Source organism: Spinacia oleracea, chromosome 1 (assembly GCF_020520425.1).
Source record: "Spinacia oleracea cultivar Varoflay chromosome 1, BTI_SOV_V1, whole genome shotgun sequence".
In the NCBI taxonomy this organism is placed as follows: Eukaryota; Viridiplantae; Streptophyta; class Magnoliopsida; order Caryophyllales; family Amaranthaceae; genus Spinacia; species Spinacia oleracea.
Genome location: NC_079487.1, coordinates 18096529 through 18116459, shown reverse-complemented (window position 1 = coordinate 18116459; position 19931 = coordinate 18096529). Strand labels below are relative to the sequence as shown.

The window sequence follows — 19931 nt, the reverse complement described above, 5'->3', positions numbered from 1 at the left end:
CAAATCAAACAAGGCAAAAAAAATTGTCCTCGTTGATAAAAATAAAGAGAGGACTTTCACTACAAGAATCTTTGCCTTCTTTGATAATTTATAGAAAGGACGAATTTCAATTATTTGCCCTCCTAGATTAATTTAATTAAAATGTCGAAAAAAGAAAAATTACCATTCGTTGGAACGGCAGAGATTTGATAAAAACAAAAAGGGAGATATATGTGTTTGGCTTCTTTGATGGTAACAGAAAGGGCGACTTGTAAATTTTAGCCCTCTTTGATCAATTTAATTAAAAAAATAATAATTACCCCTTCTTGAAACTTCAGACCGAACGCCTGGGAAGCCAACAGTTCTTCGACATTGTTTCAGTTCTTCGACATTGTTTCAGTTCTTCGACAATGTTTCCCAAAATGAAAAACCCTCTCAATCTTCAATTTAGCTTTCTCTCTCCCTAAATCTTCAATTTGGCTTTCTCTTCTCTCCTCTAAATATCTCATTTATCTTTCTCTCTCCCTCTTCATCTTCAATTTCGCTGTTCGTAAACCCTAATTTTATGCGTTTTGGTTGAGTTCGTCTGAAATTTGGTTGAGTTCGTCTGAAATTTTCTTGAGTTCGTCTGAAATTTGCTTGAGTTCGCCTGAAATTTGATCAAATGTCCCATATTTGCTCATATCTGAAGTTCCTCTGAAGTTCTTTTGGTATCATATTTGCTGAACTACCTTTTTTTGCGTAAATTTTGCTAGTCACTGGTATAAGCAAATTACTATTATCATATTGTGTTTGATTTTTTTTGCTAATTCATCATTATTTGCCCTACTTTATTACGATTTGTGTTGTTGAAATTTTGACAATTTGGCTCCTATTTATTGTTTTGAATGATTTATGTTTGACTTTTTGATTTGATTTTATTGAGATTGTCTATTTTTTTGTGTGGATTGTCTGGATTGTCTGAATTTTTTTATTGACGTTGTCTCGATGATTGTCTGATTTGTTTTTATGACTTTAGCAACGTCTGATTTTACTACTGTTGTTAAAAATTCACTTCTATTGTCCCTTCAAGAACATCCATTTGATAAATGTGGCTGGATTCTTATATGATAATACTAACTAGAAGTTGTTAACCAACAAAATTCTTATTAAAATGATGCTGAGGGATTTTGCTGAGTTAAGTACTCTGAATAGGAAAACTATGTATGATGTTAACAAACTTTCCGGTGTTTATTTCTCGGGAAAAAAAGGTGCAGGGCATTGTTGATGTGGATATGTGCTACTTGGTCATGTAGTTGTTATTGGTGGTTTTCTGCTACTTTGCTAGTCCTATAAAACCCTTTGCAATTCACGAACTGATAGGCTCTGAAATTACATTATGGAAACCAATTAACAGGATGTGATTTCAATTAGTTATGTCTCCATTCTATTGAAATTTACGTGCACTTCTTGTACGCTTTACACCTAAAGTGCAATTTAAAGAACCCTTAAGAAGATCAGACGTTATAGATTTTATTTTGTGTCCTGCATGTGTTGTAGATGAAAGGAGGCTGAAGATTCTAGAAATGGGTGGAGCTGAAGAGATTGTGAAGATCCTGGATACTGCTAAAGATGACCGAACACGGAAAGAAGCACTTAAAGCTCTTTCTGCACTTTTGGTTTCAGGTCAGATAATTTCTTTTGTTCTCTAAAGACAGTTTTCAGGCCGTAACAACCTTTTAAGGTCCTATACTCCTATGTCCCTAAATTGGTACTCCGTATAACTTGGTACAGGAAATTATACTCCTTCTGCGTGGATAAAATTTTTTTCCTTTTAACTTTTCTTGACTAAATGACGCCGCATTTTAGGTGACAGTAGTAGGTTTACTGTTTATTTTCCATGCGACTTTCTTGAAGGTTATTTCACACAAACTATGCGATATGGAATGAGAAAATATTTTTCAGTGCAGGATGTGTTATCAACTTCCCTGTGACTCTGAGGAATTTAATTGACCTTATATGCAAACACTATGATTGTATTTTTGTATATGAGGACAAGACTGATAAACAAGAAACCATCAATTTTTTGTCTCCAAGTGGTTGTTCTATATCTCTTAACTGGACGCAAACCCTAGGATCATACTATGTGTTTGTTTGCCTCGTAAATAGATAAACATGTGTTTGTTTTAACTCCAAGGCTGAGTGAAGAAAAAATTAGCAGTGTGTTGGCAGTTTAAACTCTAGATAAATTTGTAGGGGAATACAGTTAAACATAATAACATGTGCGGAAACAATCCCCAAAGCCAGGAAGCATGTATAAAGCACAGATTAAGCATACTTACGTTTGAAGTGTGTTTTCCACAAATTGTCAACGAACACGAACTTAGAACTCCACTTGTCGTTCCTCTACTTGGTTCACCGACACGACCAGATCCGTCTTTATTATCGTAGCTTAGACAATCGATCAAGATACTTTGCTTTTGGGAAGAACTCACTTTGGAGGCACATAGAGAATTAGGGTTCTCTGTGACTCTAGGGTTTGAGTATGACTGAATTGTGCATTAGGTTAGGAAAACAACTTGTTAGGAATAACATTATAACCCTTAGGTTACAATGATAACCGACCAAGGCACAAATGAAGGAAATAATGCCCTTGGTCCAAGTATGCATTCTATGTTAAGTCTAATAAATGCGGTTCAGTATTAATTAACAAGTTAATAAATTCAGTGAGATCAAGTGAGCTGAATGCCTAGCTAGAGGCCGCTTCAGTCAAGTGGAATTAATGATATTAATCCACAGCTTACTCTTGACTGAACCCGTAGGGTCACACAAATAGTACGTAAACGGATCAAGTATTTAATGGCATTAAATACTCTATCTATGGATATTCGGAATCGACGGATCTTGGTTTCAGTGGGAGCTGAGATCGTCACAGGCAAGAAATGAATACTCCGGAAACGATGATATTACCGGAAACGGAAATATGGATCGTATCGGAAATATAAATATTATCCAAGTCGTAGATGTTGCCGGAAACGGAAACATGGTACGTATCGGAAAATATTATCGGAAATGGAAATATTACCAGAATCGGAAATATTGCCGGAAACGGAAATATTGTCAGAATCGGAAATATTACCGGAATCGGAAAATAATTCCGGAAACGGAAATATTAAATATTTGTTCGAAACGGAAATTAATTCCGGAATCGGAAATGTTAAATATTGTTCGTATCGGAAATGAATTCCGGAATCGGAAATTTAATCGGAAGCGTATCGTACGAATAAGCATCGGACGAGGCCTGCTGGACGAGGGCCCAGCACGAAGCCAGGCCATCGCCCAGCAAGCCAAGCGCGCCGCACAAACAGCCACGCCAGGCCCAGCGCAAGGCCAGGCCCAGCAGGCCATGGCAGCTCGCACAGCGCGCGCAGCGCGCGCGGGAGCTGCGTGGGCTTGCAGCTCGCGCAGGCCTCGCTGCGTGGGCTGCTGCTCGTGCGCACGCATGGGCGGCCCATCGTGGCTGCCGTGTGTGCGTGTGTAAGTGTTTGTGTTCGTGCACGTTTCCTAAAACGTGCAGAGTTCGGTTAATGATTAAATTCCTAATTCTATTTGATAAATTAATTAAATTAGAGTTCTTGTAGAATTCTAGGTTTAATTAATTTGTATCTGAATAGGATTCCAATTCCCTTTCCATACCCCTATAAATATGTGGCCTGGGTTCACAATTTATAACGAGTTTTAAAAGTATTCAAAGTGAGTTTTTGAGAGAAAAATTCAGCCACACATCTTGCTCAAAAGTGCCGAAAATTCTAGTACCTTAAGGGCGATTCTAGTTGGTCAATCTTAAGGCGGATCCGGACGTGCTGTGGACTATCTACGGAGGGACGACACTTGGAGTCCTAAAGACTTGTTCTTGCTCGGTTCGGGCGCATCTAGGGAGGGCACGCAACAAAGAGTATGCATCTAAATTATGCTATATGATTATGTGTAAATAATATGTAATCCTGGGTTAATGGTTGTTTCCGCATGATTTATGTAATATCATATGTATCATAACCTAACAGTGGTATCACGAGCCCCTTATTATTTTCATAATCTAAAATTGCATGAACATGGTTAAATATTACAAATTTGCAAGAATTAAAAGGGGTGATTAATTTTCGTAATTGTTAATTAATTGCAAATTGCGTTTATTTAATTATACGTACGCAGTTTTTTCGGCAGTTTCTTCGTTACTCATCCAAATCGAGTGATTTTTGTGTCAATTTCGCATGTAAAAGGCATTCTAAAATTTTGACAAAAATAGTTTTTTTCTGCCGAACCCAGAATTCTCAAATTCGAAGCCTAACTATGACTTTTCGAAGGTTTTAGTTTTTCGAATGCAAAATTTCGTAAATTTAAGATGTTAAATTAAATATTTGCGATTCTTGTTGATAAATCTTGAATTTTTGATTGACCTACTGTATATGTTTAACAAGTTTGAATGCCTAGCCTTGTTAATTATGCAATCTAATTTGTAATTATGATTAATTTGTTGAAAATTAGAATAATTTAGAATTAATTTGATTTTCATAATTAATTATAATTTAATTAGAAACCTATGATTAAAAACCACCATAAAAATTGTAAATTTATGATAAATTTTAAATTTTTATGACCTAGACTTGAATCCATGTAAATCGGAAATCAATTGAATAATAAATTTTCGATTTTTCGCCCTAAAATTATGAAATTAATAATATTTATTAATTTGTCATTAATTTTATAAATTTTAAATTTTTTTTTTATGCGATTCGTTCATATAACTTGCACGCACAAAGCAATGGACGCTTCGTGTTACCCTTAAGGGGTGTTGTATAGTGCGGGCATGCGACGACGAGCAAGGGAGCTCGTCGCCCGTGCGGCACGAATGCAATGAGCAAGGCATGGTGCACGTGCACAAGGCAGCAGCCCTGCCTTATGTCGTGGGCCACGAGCAATGGACGAATGGGCATGGGCGAAGGGCGAGCCAAGGCAGTCGCGTGTGGGCAGCAAGCGAGCTGCGCCACAACGCGCACTGCCTCGCGCAAGAGCGCGCAGCCTCGCGCGCAGCGAGCGCAAGCTCGCGTGCCACGAGCGCTGCGCCCAGTGTTGCTCGCGCGCACAGCGAGCGATGTCACGCGCCCAGCGAGCGATGTGGCGCGCCCAGCGAGCGATGTCGCGCGCCCAGCGAGCGATGTCGCGCGCCCAGCGAGCGATGGCTCGCACGCACAGCGAGCGATGTCGCGCGCCCAGCGAGCGATGTCGCGCGTCCAGCGAGCGATGGCTCGCACGCACAGCGAGCGATGTCGCGCGCCCAGCGAGCGATGTCGCGCGCACAGCGAGCGATGGCTCGCGTGCGACGAGCGCTGGCGCGCGCACAGCGTGCGATGGCTTGCGATGGAAATGCAGTAGCTATGCGACGAGCGCATGGGCTGCGCGCACATGGCCAGCGATGGCTGTGTGCGAGCGGCCCATGGGCGTGCAATGCGTAGGGTGTTTGCGTTACGATTAGATCGTTTTGAATGTTTAATTTGAAAATTTCAGTTCACGTAATTTTAATTAATTTTAAAATTAATAATTTAAATTATTTTCTTGGATTTTAATTTTGAATATTGTAATTATAATAAATGTTATTTATTCTAATTATTTTACTAAAATTAAAATCATGAATTAATTTAAATAACGACTGAAATTAAATTAAACTTTTTGGATTCAATTATAAATTTATATGAGCTTTAAATTTTAATTAAATTTGTATGTTTCCGGTTAGACTAGAAATACACTTTTATGTTTAAAATTAGTAAAGCATATGAATTTATTGGTTTAAGTGGGAGCGCTTTTTAGTCATAAACTCTTGATTAGGTCTACAAATCCTTAAGGTTAAAACAACTTGATTAGAATTAATAAGGACTGAATAATTGGTAGATTATTGGTGCCCTTGATTAATTGCTGCAAATGTTTACGTGATGCATAATGTGTTTTACTAACCAGCTATGTGGGCCATTCATGATAATGAATGGGTGAATGGTATATATTGTATATGTACTGTTTTGCAGGTTATGAAGTGACTAGTATGGCCCAAAAATAGGATAGAAAATATGGTCTGCGTACCATTAATTTGAATGTAATTGGTCTGAAGTACCAAAATTATTTTTCAATTCAAATATGGTCTGCGTACCATCAAATAGTTGTAATTAGTTATAGCTTATCCTATTTGAAGAAAATGGTGCCTCCCACGGAGATTTTCAAGACGGACTTTGAAGTTAAAGCTTCAAGATGAAGTCGGGCCATACTAGATCACAAATATCTTATGCATGTTTTAAGTTATTTATTGCTTTTAAATATGTCTTAAAATGCATGAGATCAAAAGCTTGATTATGTTGCATGATTAAGGATTTTAGTTCACTTAAAATCTAACCAACATAGTAAGAGCTTTAAGTTCCAAACTTAAAAATTGAGTTAAAAGGTGCCATGCCAAAATATACACTTGCTTGGATATCCTTTACATCAATCTAGTAATAGTTTTCGCTCAGCGAGGTGTTACTTATTGGTCCTAAAGGGGCAAGGTACACAAATAATTGTGAGTACATGTTAGTTTTGGTGAAACTCAACGATATAAGTAAGGAGTCCTTTTATGTCGTGGCAAATTCGATAGGTTTACCTAATAAGTTCTTAGACGTACCTATCAACCAAGAATAGTTTCTAGACTATTAGCAAAAGGCTTTTGCTTACCTAAGATGTTCTAGGATTAAGTCGACAAACTGTGCTTAGTTCTTCAATGATTTTAGGATCTTGGAATCATTTTATTCACACCTGCCGGAACACATAATTTGAATAAAATGCTTAATAAACATTGAATTATGCATGTATGCTAGAATTTAAGTTTATTAAGAGAAACTGTGAATGGTTATTTATTTGTTTATTCTTTTCAATTGTAGTTTTTAATATGGCAAACAACAATTCATTCAACATTCGATCAATTCTCGAAAAGGAGAAGTTGAACGGGAAAAACTTCCTTGACTGGCAAAGGAACTTGCAAATAGTTCTTATGCAGGAAGAAAAGGAGTATGTCCTAGATGAGGCGATGCCCGAAGCTGCAGGCGACGGGGTCACTCAGGCAGCCCTCAATCGTTGGATTGATGCCAACAAGGATGTGAAATGTCTAATGCTCGCCACCATGAGTGCGGATCTGCAGAAAACGTTCATCAACTCAGATGCTTTCACAATCATCAGTGAGTTGAAGAACATGTTCCAAGATCTGGCTCGAGTCGAAAGATTCGAAACTCATAGGCAAATTCTTGAGACCAAACTTAAGAAAGGCGAGCCCGTAAGTCCACATGTTCTCAAAATGATTGGACTCATTGAGAATATGAGTCGGCTGGATCAGCAATTTTCTCAGGAAATGGCTATAGACACCATCCTCCATTCTCTTCATAGCGGGTATGATCAGTTCAAACTGAACTACAGTATGAATAGTCTGGACAAAACGCTCACTGAGCTTCACGGTATGCTGAAGACCGCTGAAAAGACGCTCAAAAGTGATAAGCAGGATGTGCTTATGGTGCGTGGGGGCAAGTTCAAGAAATCTGGAAAGAAGAGGAATGCTAAGAAAGGTGGCAACAAGGCCAGCCCAACTAAGCAAACTGGCGCCAAATCTGCAAAGAGGAAGGTCAGTCAACCCACTTCTGAATCCGAATGCTTCTACTGCAAGAAGAAGGGGAATTGGAAGAGAGATTGCTTGAAGCTAAAGGAAGATCAGAAGAACGGAACAGTCGTTCCATCTTCAGGTATTTTCGTTATAGACTGTATACTTGCTAATTCAACTTCTTGGGTATTAGATACAGGTTGTGGCTCACATTATGTTCCAATCCACAGGGACTAAGAAGAAGTAGAAAGTTAAGCAAGGGTGAAGTCGACCTACGAGTGGGAAATGGAGCACGGATTGCTGCATTAGCTGTAGGAACTTACTATTTGTCGTTGCCCTCCGGGCTAGTTTTGGAACTGGAAGAATGTTTCCATGTTCCAAGTCTTACTAAAAACATCATTTCAGTTTCTTGCTTAGATGCTAAGGGATTTTCCTTTTTAATAAAAGACAATAGTTGTTCGTTTTATTTTAAAGAGATGTTTTATGGATTTGCTAGATTAGTCAATGGACTTTATTTATTAGATCACGACAAACAAGTATATAACATAAATACCAAAAAGGCCAAAAAGAATGATTCAGATCTCACCTATCTGTGGCATTGTCGATTAGGCCATATAAACTTGAAACGCTTAGAAAGACTTCAAAAGGAAGGAATTCTAGAACCATTTGACTTAGAGGATTATGGTAAATGCGAATCATGTTTACTTGGCAAAATGACAAAGCAACCTTTCTCTAAAGTTGGAGAAAGAGCAAATTAACTATTGGGTTTAATCCATACAGATGTATGTGGACCAATGAGTACAAATGCTAGAGGTGGTTTCAGCTACTTTATCACTTTCACTGATGACTTCAGTAGGTATGGTTATGTCTACCTAATGAAGCATAAGTCTGAATCCTTTGACAAATTCAAGGAATTTCAGAGTGAAGTAGAGAATCAATTAGGCAAGAAGATTAAAGCACTGCGGTCTGATAGAGGCGGTGAATATCTGAGCTATGAATTTGATGACCATCTGAAAGAATGTGGAATTCTATCAGAGTTGACTCCTCCTGGAACACCACAATGGAACGGTGTGTCGGAACGGAGGAACAGAACCTTGCTAGACATGGTCAGGTCAATGATGGGTCAGGCCGAACTTCCATTAGAATTTTGGGGACATGCACTAAATACAGCTTCACTCACTATAAATAGAGCTCCGTCTAAAGCTGTCGAAAAGACTCCATACGAATTATGGTTTGGAAAGCCTCCAAATGTGTCTTTTCTTAAGATTTGGGGAAGTGAAGTATACGTCAAACGATTAATTTCAGACAAACTTCATCCAAAATCTTACAAATGTATCCTTGTGGGCTATCCAAAGGAAACAAAGGGGTATTACTTCTACAATACATCTGAGAACAAAGTGTTTGTTGCTCGAGATGGTGTCTTTTTGGAGAAGGATCACATTTCCAAAATGACAAGTGGGAGAAAAGTAGACCTCGAAGAAATTCGAGTCGAACAACAAACTCTAGAGAATGCTCAAGATGACATTCAGGATGAAACTCAGAGATCTTTAGAAGAATCTGGTGAGAATCATGGTCAATCTAGAGATGTTACCCCGCGTAGATCACAAAGATATAGATCTCAACCGGAAAGGTACTTAGGTATTTTGACGAACGAGAGCTATGACGTTCTATTACTTGAAAGTGATGAACCTGCGACTTACAAACAAGCTATGACGAGCCCTAGCTCCAAGCAGTGGCAAGAAGCCATGCAATCTGAATTAGACTCCATGTCTGAAAACCAAGTATGGGATTTGGTCGATTTGCCAGATGGCTATCAAGCCATTGGAAGCAAATGGGTTTTCAAACTGAAAAAGGACAAGGATGGGAAACTTGAAGTTTTCAAAGCTAGATTGGTTGCAAAAGGTTACAGGCAAGTCCACGGTGTGGATTACGATGAAACATTTTCACCAGTTGCAATGCTAAAGTCTATTCGGATAATGTTAGCAATCGCTGCATATTACGATTATGAAATATGGCAGATGGATGTCAAAACTGCTTTCTTAAACGGCGTTTTAACAGAAACTGTGTTTATGACACAGCCTGAAGGTTTTGAGGATCCAAAGAATGCTAAAAAGGTATGCAAGCTAAAGAAGTCAATCTACGGATTGAAGCAGGCATCCAGGAGCTGGAATATACGTTTTGATGAAGCAGTCAGTGACTTTGGTTTCATCAAGAACGCAGACGAATCTTGGGTATACAAGAAGCTCAGTGGGAGCAAAATTGCTTTCCTAGTATTATATGTCGACGACATATTACTTATCGGAAATGACATTCCTATGTTGAACTCTGTCAAGATTTGGCTTGGGAAATGTTTTTCGATGAAGGATCTAGGAGAAGCACAGTACATATTGGGCATCAAGATTTACAGAGATAGATCTAAAAGGATGATTGGACTTAGTCAAAGCACTTATATCAATAAGGTGCTTGATAGGTTCAAGATGGCGGACTCCAAGCGAGGCTACCTACCCATGTCTCATGGAATGACTCTAAGCAAGACTCAGTGCCCAAAAACACTTGATGAGCGTAGACGAATGAATGGGATTCCATATGCATCATTGATTGGTTCAATAATGTATGCTATGATATGTACACGCCCGGATGTTGCGTACGCACTCAGTGCTACCAGCAGATACCAGTCAGACCCAGGAGAGGCGCATTGGACTGCTGCCAAGAATATTCTGAAGTACCTGAAAAGGCACAAAGATGACTTCCTGGTCTATGGTGGAGATGATGAATTAATTGTTAAAGGCTATACGGACGCAAGTTTCCAAACCGACAAAGATGATTTTAGATCACAGTCTGGGTTTGTCTTCTGCCTCAACGGAGGAGCAGTAAGCTGGAAAAGTGCTAAGCAAAGCACCATTGCGGATTCTACAACTGAAGCGGAGTACATTGCTGCACATGAAGCAGCAAAGGAAGCTATATGGCTAAGGAAGTTCATAGGTGAACTTGGTGTAGTCCCCTCCATTAAAGGACCAATAGCCCTGTATTGTGATAATAACGGAGCTATTGCACAGGCAAAAGAGCCTAGACACCACCAGAGAGTCAAGCATGTACTTCGTAGATTTCACTTTCTACGAGAGTTCGTTGAAAGAAAAGAAGTCGAGATAAGCAAAATTGGAACTGATGACAACATATCAGATCCATTAACTAAACCTCTGCCGCAGGCGAAGCACAACTCGCACACTGCAGCTATGAGAATCAAGCATATTGGAGAATGGCTTTGATGTCTCTGTTTAATGTTTTAAAGTTTTAGAGTTTAAATCTTTGTAAAACATTATTGGTTAATCATTCACAATAAATGAAAAGAATTCATTTTTCCATTTAATTTGTGGTTTATTAAATGATGAGTCCCTTCAATTTGACGATATATTCAAGATAGACTGTCAGGACCAGTCCTGTGACTAAGAAATGTCTATCAAGTGAACTTGAATGTCAAAGGTTGAAAATGGTCCCTAATCGAAGTTTTCTATAAAATTGGACGCATAGAAAACGTTAGACGATTAGAATGCAAGATGACTAGTAGTTCTGTTTCTTGAACTATGTGGACATGGCAATGTCATAATCATTTGCATAGATACTTACTTTGGGAAGACTAGTATCGGACAAGACCTATGAAACTTTACTGTAAGAGATGAAAGTCTGTCATAAGTAAATTTCATTAAATTATTAGACACTAAATCCTCAATACCTGAGTGATTTGAGATTACTTGTTTGAGAACTGGTTGCTTTGACGTTGACCAACCGTCGCACCGTAAAAGGAGGCTATAAAGGCAACGCTCAGGTAATCACCTATCAAACGAAGTCTAATCTCAAGATCGCAAGATTGGGATTGTCCTCCCATAAATCGGGATGAGATGCTTAAAAGTTGTACAAGGCCACTCGGAGAGCTAGAAACTGTGAAATGCATGGCCGTGCTCGGATGAATCATAGGCTATGATTATCTGTTTATTTGATCAGTTGAACTCTGAAACCGAGGAACACCTCTGGACATAATAAGGATGACAACTCTTACCTTATGTTCAAGAGCAAGCACCGAGCGACAAAGGAATTAGGAAAATGCACACTTGTCCCTAAGGACAAGTGGGAGACTGAAGGAAATAATGCCCTTGGTCCAAGTATGCATTCTATGTTAAGTCTAATAAATGCGGTTCAGTATTAATTAACAAGTTAATAAATTCAGTGAGATCAAGTGAGCTGAATGCCTAGCTAGAGGCCGCTTCAGTTCAAGTGGAATTAATGATATTAATCCACAGCTTACTCTTGACTGAACCCGTAGGGTCACACAAATAGTACGTAAACGGATCAAGTATTTAATGGCATTAAATACTCTATCTATGGATATTCGGCATCGACGGATCTTGGTTTCAGTGGGAGCTGAGATCGTCACAGGCAAGAAATGAATACTCCGGAAACGATGATATTACCGGAAACGGAAATATGGATCGTATCGGAAATATAAATATTATCCAAGTCGTAGATGTTACCGGAAACGGAAACATGGTACGTATCGGAAAATATTATCGGAAATGGAAATATTACCAGAATCGGAAATATTGCCGGAAACGGAAATATTGTCAGAATCGGAAATATTACCGGAATCGGAAAATAATTTCGGAAACGGAAATATTAAATATTTGTTCGAAACGGAAATTAATTCCGGAATCGGAAATGTTAAATATTGTTCGTATCGGAAATGAATTCCGGAATCGGAAATTTAATCGGAAGCGTATCGTACGAATAAGCATCGGACGAGGCCTGCCGGACGAGGGCCCAGCACAAAGCCAGGCCATCGCCCAACAAGCCAAGCGCGCCGCACAAACAGCCACGCCAGGCCCAGCGCAAGGCCAGGCCCAGCAGGCCATGGCAGCGCGCACAGCGCGCGCAGCGCGCGCGGGAGCTGCGTGGGCTTGCAGCTCGCGCAGGCCTCGCTGCGTGGGCTGCTGCTCGTGCGCACGCATGGGCGGCCCATCGTGGCTGCCGTGTGTGCGTGTGTAAGTGTTTGTGTTCGTGCACGTTTCCTAAAACGTGCAGAGTTCGGTTAATGATTAAATTCCTAATTCTATTTGATAAATTAATTAAATTAGAGTTCTTGTAGAATTCTAGGTTTAATTAATTTGTATCTGAATAGGATTCCAATTCCCTTTCCATACCCCTATAAATATGTGGCCTGGGTTCACAATTTATAACGAGTTTTAAAAGTATTCAAAGTGAGTTTTTGAGAGAAAAATTCAGCCACACATCTTGCTCAAAAGTGCCGAAAATTCTAGTACCTTAAGGGCGATTCTAGTTGGTCAATCTTAAGGCGGATCCGGACGTGCTGTGGACTATCTACGGAGGGACGACACTTGGAGTCCTAAAGACTTGTTCTTGCTCGGTTCGGGCGCAGCTAGGGAGGGCACGCAACAAAGAGTATGCATCTAAATTATGCTATATGATTATGTGTAAATAATATGTAATCCTGGGTTAATGGTTGTTTCCGCATGATTTATGTAATATCATATGTATCATAACCTAACAACAAAGGCCAAGACCCAGCCAGCATTACCCATGCAAGCCCACACGCGCATAGCCACACAGGCGCTGGGCCTTGGGCCACGCTGTGTGCGCTGCTGCTGCTGTTCCTTGCATGCGCGCGCGCCCAGCCAAGGCATGGGCCTTGTGCGCGCTGGCTCGCTGCTGCGCCTAGTGGGCCTTGCGCGCGTTGGCTCATTGGGCCAGCAGTGTTGCCTTCTCGTATTTGCGTTTAATGCCTTGCGGCCATTATTTATCGTATAGTACTTGACGATCCAATGTTGAACTATACGATTATTCGTTTCGCCTAGCTTACGAATATACGCAATACTATATACGATTCCGATCCAACGTCTTATCGTATATTTATGTTTTCCAAACTAATTCCCGAAAAGCTATTAAATGAATTTCCGATTCATTTAATCTGGTGATCTGTTACGTGCCATTGGTGTGACCTTGTAGTTTCAGTCAAGAGTAAGTTGTGAGCTTAATATTCATTAGAACTCACTGATCGGAAGCATTGCTCCAGCTAGCTGTTCCGATCACTTGATCTCACTGAATTAATTGTTCGCAATTAATCTGAACCTTAGTATTAGACTAAATACACCTTGGTTGAAGGACATATTTCCTTCAAATTGGCAGTTTACAACTTCTTTTGCTTGTTTTCAATGATACAAATCTCTGTTTTTGTATGGACTGCTTTTGCTGATGCATATATTGTTCTAGTCATTGAGCGCCCAAGATTAATCTAGAATTTCACATCATTAGTTTTCTTTCTATTCTTCACTACATTCTACTCTGATGGAATACCATGACATGTTACTTGCCTAAAAACCATAGATGAGCAAGCCTGCAGCCAGACATGGTCCTTTATTTGTGTCAAAATCTCTTTGACATGTTACTTATCTAGAAACCATAAATGAGCTCTGAACATATTGGACACTTGAGAGTTGATGCAAATAATGCATGATAAAAGTTCGATTTAGTATTCCAATACCTTTAAGGCACAGAACATTCACTACTTAAAATTCAACCCATGGTGAAACTAAAAGGGTGTGGAGTTGTCAATTAAGTTTTGGATATTTCCTGCAAAATTCTAAGTAAGTATACTGGTAATGTATTGTCCTAAATAGAAGTGTCGCGCGAAAATGTTGAACTCAGCCAACATTCTGTATTTTTCAAAACTAAAGAATTTTTTGAAGTTGTATGTGAAAAATTAGCTTGCTTTTACAGACTCCTTTTCTTATTGTTTTCGTGTGGCTTATTTGATTGCAGGTTGCTGCAAATTATGTTGCAATGGTTCCTTCCGAACAGATTTTTGACAGGTAAAAATTAAAGGAAATAAAGACCTTGGTCCAAGTATGCATTTAATGTTAAGTCTAATAAATGCGGTTCAGTATTAATTAATTAAACAAGTTAATAATTCAGTGAGATCAAGTGAGCTGAATGCCTAGCTAGAGACCGCTTCAGTTTAAGTGGAATTAATAATATTAATCCAAAACTTACTCTTGACTGAACCCGTAGGGTCACACAAATAGTATGTGAACGGATCAAGTATTTAAGTGAATTAAATACTCTATTTATGAATATTCGGGATCGACGGATCTCGGTTCCAGTGGGAGTTGAAATCGTCAACAGGCAAAATATGAATACTCCGGAAATTATTATATTGCCGGAAACGGAAATATGGATCGTAACGGAAATATAAATATTATCTAAGTCGTAGATGTTGCCGGAAACGGAAACATGGTAGGTATTGGAAAATATTATCGGAAATAGAAATATTGGCGCAATCGGAAATATTGCCGGAAACGGAAATGTTACCGGAATCGAAATTAAATATTTGTTCGAAACGGAAATAAATTCCGGAATCAGAAATTTTAAATATTGTTCGAATCGGAAATAAATTTCAGAATCGGAAGCGCGACGTACGAAACGATCGTCGGACGAGCTTGCTAGACGCAAGGCCCAACACGAAGCCAGGCGCGCGCCTAGAGAAGCCCGCGCACAAAGCGAGCAGTAGGCCCAGCGCAGCAAGCGAGCAAAGCAAGGCCCAGCAGCAGCGCCCACGATGGGCCGCGTGCTTCTAGCGCCCTGCCTTGGGCCGAGCCGCGCACCAACGCCCCTTGTGGGCAGCATGGCTGCTATGCTACGTACGACCAACTCCTTGGTCGTTTAGGATTGCTTAAACTCGTTTTCCTAATTCTACTCGATTTGAATATTTTGTTAAATCTGAAACACTTAAGTGTTTGTTTAAAAAATAAATTCTAATAGATTAATTTAACTAGAATCCTAATGGGTTTAGTTATTTGAATCCTAGTAGACATAAAAGTCCGTTATTTCCACCCTATAAATACGTGGTTCATACTCACAATTTATATACAACAATTCAATAAGTATTCATATAGATTAAGTTCAAGTGGGAATTTAATAATTTGTCTAAATTAATAATTTGTCTAAATTAATAATTAACCTTTCCGAATAAACATAACACCTTAGAGAATATCCTAGTTGGTTGAATCTAAGGCGGATTCGAACGTGCTGTGGACTATTTACGGAGAGGCGACATTTGGAGTCCTAAACTTGTTCTTTTTCGCAGGATTTTTCGACAGTTTTGTCAATAATGGTCGAAATCGTATAATTTTATAGTGAAATTCGTATGTAAACGACGTTTAAAAATTTTAACAAAAATCAAAGATTTGATGCCGAACCCAGAATTCCCAAATTCGAAGCCTAACTATTACTTTTCGGAGGTTTTAGTTTTTCGAACGCAAAATTTGTAATTTTTATGATGTTAAATTAAATATTTGCGAATCTTGTATGTAAATCTTGAATCTATGATTAACCTACTGTATCTTGAATCTTGAATCTATGATTAACCTACTGTAAATCTTAAATCTTGAATCTATGTTTAACAATTTTAAAGCCTAATCTTGTTAATTATACAACCTAATTTGTAATTGTAATTAATTTGTCAAAATTCGAATAATTTAGAATTTGATTTGATTTTCATAATTACTTAGCAATTTAATTAGGATCCTATGATTAAAAACCACCATAAAATTTGTTAAAATTGAAAAGTTTTAAAAATTTATGACCTAGATTTGAATCAATGAAAATAAATATAATCGGAAATTAATTTGAATAATAAATTTTCGTTATTTCGCCTAAATTTATGAAATTAATATGAGCTATTAATTTGTCAATAAATTTAATTATAAAAGTTTTGATTTTTATGTAAATTGTTCACAAATCTTGCACGCACGAAGGAATGGAAGCTAAGTGTTACCCTTAAGGGGTGTTGCGATGGTGCGGGCATGCGACGACGAGCAAGGGAGCTCGTCGCCATGCGGTACTAGGCAGCGAGCAAGGCACGAGCATGCGCGCGGGGCTACCCTCATGTGCGGTGTGTGATGTGTGCATGTGAGCGAGAGGCGAGACGAAGGCAACAAGAAACCGAGACTGCGTTCGCACCAGCGAGCGCTGGCTCGCCTAGGGAGCGATGCCTCGCCCCAGCGAGGGATGCTTGCTGCGCTTAGTGCGTGGTTTGCTCGGCTTGCTGCGTGCTATGCGTGGCCTGCTCGACGCTTGTGCTACAACTATCGCAGTGGCAGGATATGGGCGCTGCACTCGTGCATGCGGCCCATAGGCGCTGCTACTACAAGGCTTCGACGAGGCATGGGCGCATGTCTGTGGCTTTGTCTTAGCCCGTTGGTGCGGTTTTCATTTTTAGGTTGAGAACGATTTTAATTAAGTTTAATTTCGTAATTTAATTTTTTCTCGGAATTTAATTTTGATTAACTTAATTATTATACATAAATTTATACTAATTATTTTACTAAAATTAAAAACTTGATAAAATTTAAATAAATTAATTTTAATCAACTTTAAATAAAATAAAAGGATTTAAATAATATTTTATATGAGCTTTAAATTTTAATTAAATTTGTAAGTTTCCGGTTGGACTAGGAAATACAATTTTATGTTTAAAATTTGTAAAGCATGTAAATTTCTTGGTTTTAGTGGACCTTTTAGTCATTAAACTCTTGATTAGGTCTACATTCCTTTAAGGTTAAAACAACCCGATTAGAACTATTAAGGATTGAATAATTTGTAGATTGTTGGAAGCCTTAATTAGTTGTTGCAAATGTTTATGTGATGCATAATATGTTCTACTAACTTGCTATGTGGGCTATTCATTGATAAATGAATCGGTGAATGGTATATTGTAAATGTACTGCTTTGCAGTTTATGGAAAGTGACTAGTATGGCCCAAATAGGGTGAAAAATATGGTATGCGTACCATTATTTTGAATATAAAATTGGTCTAATACACCAAAATTTTTAATTTTAAATATGGTCTGCGGACCATCAAATAGTTGTAATTAGTTTCAATTATAGCTTATCCTATTTGAAGAAAATGGCGCCTCCCATGGTGAAATTCAAGATGGAGTTTCCAATCCATTTTCAAGACGGAGTTTGAAGTTGAAGCTTCAAGATGAAGTCGGGCCATACTAGATCACATTTATATCTTATGCATGCTTTAAGTTATTTATTGCTTTAAATATGTCTTAATTATGCATGAGATTGTGGCTTGATTATGTTGCATGATTAAGGATCTTAGTTCACTTAAAATCTAACCAACATAGTAAGAGCCTTAAGTTCTGAACTTTAAAAATTGAGTTAAAAGGTGCCATGCCAAAATAACACTTACTTGGATAACCTTTACATCAATCTTAGTAATAGTTTTCCGCCATAGCGAGGTGTTACTTATTGATCCTAAAGGGGTAAGGTACACAAATAATTGTGACTACATGTTAATTTTGGTGAAACTCAACGATATAAGTAAGGAGTCCTTTTATGTCGTGACAAATGAGATAGGTTTACCTAATAAGTTCTTAGACGTACCTATCAACCAAAAGTAGTTTCTAGACTATTAGCAAATGATTTTCTTACCTAAATATTTTAGAATTGAGTCTAAATACATAATGTGCTTAATTTTTCGATGATTTTAGGATCTTGGATTCATTTTATACACACCTGCCGGAACACATAACTTGAATAAAATGCTTAATAAATATTGCATTATTCATGAATGCTATTAAGAGAAACTATAAATGCTTAATAATTATTCATGAATTTAAGTTTATTAAGAGAAACTATGAATGGTTATTTATTTGTTTATTTTTTCCAATTGTTGTTTTAACTATGGCAAACAACAATTCATTCAACATCCGCTCAATTCTCGAAAAGGAGTATGTCTTGGATGAGGCGATGCCCGAAGCCGTTGGCGACGGGGTCACTCAGGCAGCCCTCAATCGTTGGATTGATGCCAACAAGGATGTAAAATGTTCAATGCTTGCAACCATGAGTGCAGATCTACAGAAAATGTTCATGAACTCAGATGCTTTCACGATCATCAGTGAGTTAAAGAACATGTTCCAAGATCTGGCTCGAGTCGAAAGATTCGAGACTCATAGACAAATTCTTGAGACCAAGCTTAAGAAGGGCGAGCCCGTAAGTCCACATGTTCTCAAAATGATTGGACTCATTGAGAATATGAGTCGGCTGGATCAGCAGTTCTCGCAGGAAATGGTTGTAGACACCATCCTCCATTCTCTTCATAGCGGTTATGATCAGTTCAAGCTGAACTACAGTATGAATAGTTTGGAAAAAACGCTCACTGAGCTTCACGGTATGCTGAAGACCGCTGAAAAGACGCTCAAAAGTGATAAGCAAGATGTGCTTATGGTGCATGGGGGAAAGTTCAAGAAATATGGTAAGAAGAGGAATGCTAAGAAAGGTGGCAAGAAGGCCAACCCAACTAAGCAAGCTGGCGGCACCAAGTCTGAAAAAAAGAAGGTGAGCCAACCCACTTCTGAATATGAATGCTTCTACTGCAAGAAGAAGGGGCATTGGAAGAGAGATTGCATGAAGCTTAAGGAAGAACAGAAGAACGGAACGGTCGTTCCATCTTCATGTATTTTCGTTATAGACTGTATACTTGCAAATTCAACTTCTTGGGTATTAGATACAGGTTGTGGCTCACACTTATGTTCCAATTCACAGGGACTAAGAAGAAGTAGAAGATTAAGCAAGGGTGAAGTCGACCTACGAGTGGGAAATGGAGCAAGGATTGCTGCATGAGCTGTAGAAACTTATTATTTGTCGTTGCCCTCTGGGCTAGTTTTGGAACTGGAAGAGTTTTCCATGTTCCAAGTCTTACTAAAAACATCATTTATGTTTCTTGCTTAGATGCTAAGGGATTTTCCTTTTTAATAAAAGACAATAGTTGCTCGTTTTATTTTAAAGAGATGTTTTATGGATCTGCTAGATTAGTCAATGGACTTTATTTACTAGATCACGACAAACAAGTTTATAACATGAATAACAAAAAAGCCAAAAAGAATGATTCAGATCTCACCTATCTGTGGCATTGTCGATTAGGCCGTATTAACATGAAGTGCATAGTAAGACTTCAAAAGGAAGGAATTCTAGAACCATTTGACTTAGAGGATTATGGTAAGTGCGAATCATGATTACTTGGCAAAATGACAAAGCAACCTTTCTCTAAATTTGGAGAAAGAGCAACGGAACTATTGGGTTTAATCCATACAGATGTATGTGGACCAATGAGTTCAAATGCTAGAGGTGGTATTGCTATTTTATCACTTTCACTGATGAGTTCAGTAGATATGGTTATGTCTACCTAATGAAGCATAAGTCAGAATCCTTTGACAAATTCAAGGAATTC

General features: G+C 38.5%; 1 long non-coding RNA gene across 1 annotated transcript; it reads left to right on the top strand.

Moving 5' to 3' along the window:
- Positions 1 to 263: 263 nt before the first annotated feature.
- On the top strand, positions 264 to 19474 carry LOC130465754 (uncharacterized). Its single transcript, XR_008925773.1, has 4 exons — positions 264 to 689; positions 1519 to 1644; positions 14453 to 14502; positions 19247 to 19474. It is a non-coding gene; the product is annotated as an uncharacterized lncRNA (long non-coding RNA).
- Positions 19475 to 19931: the final 457 nt, after the last annotated feature.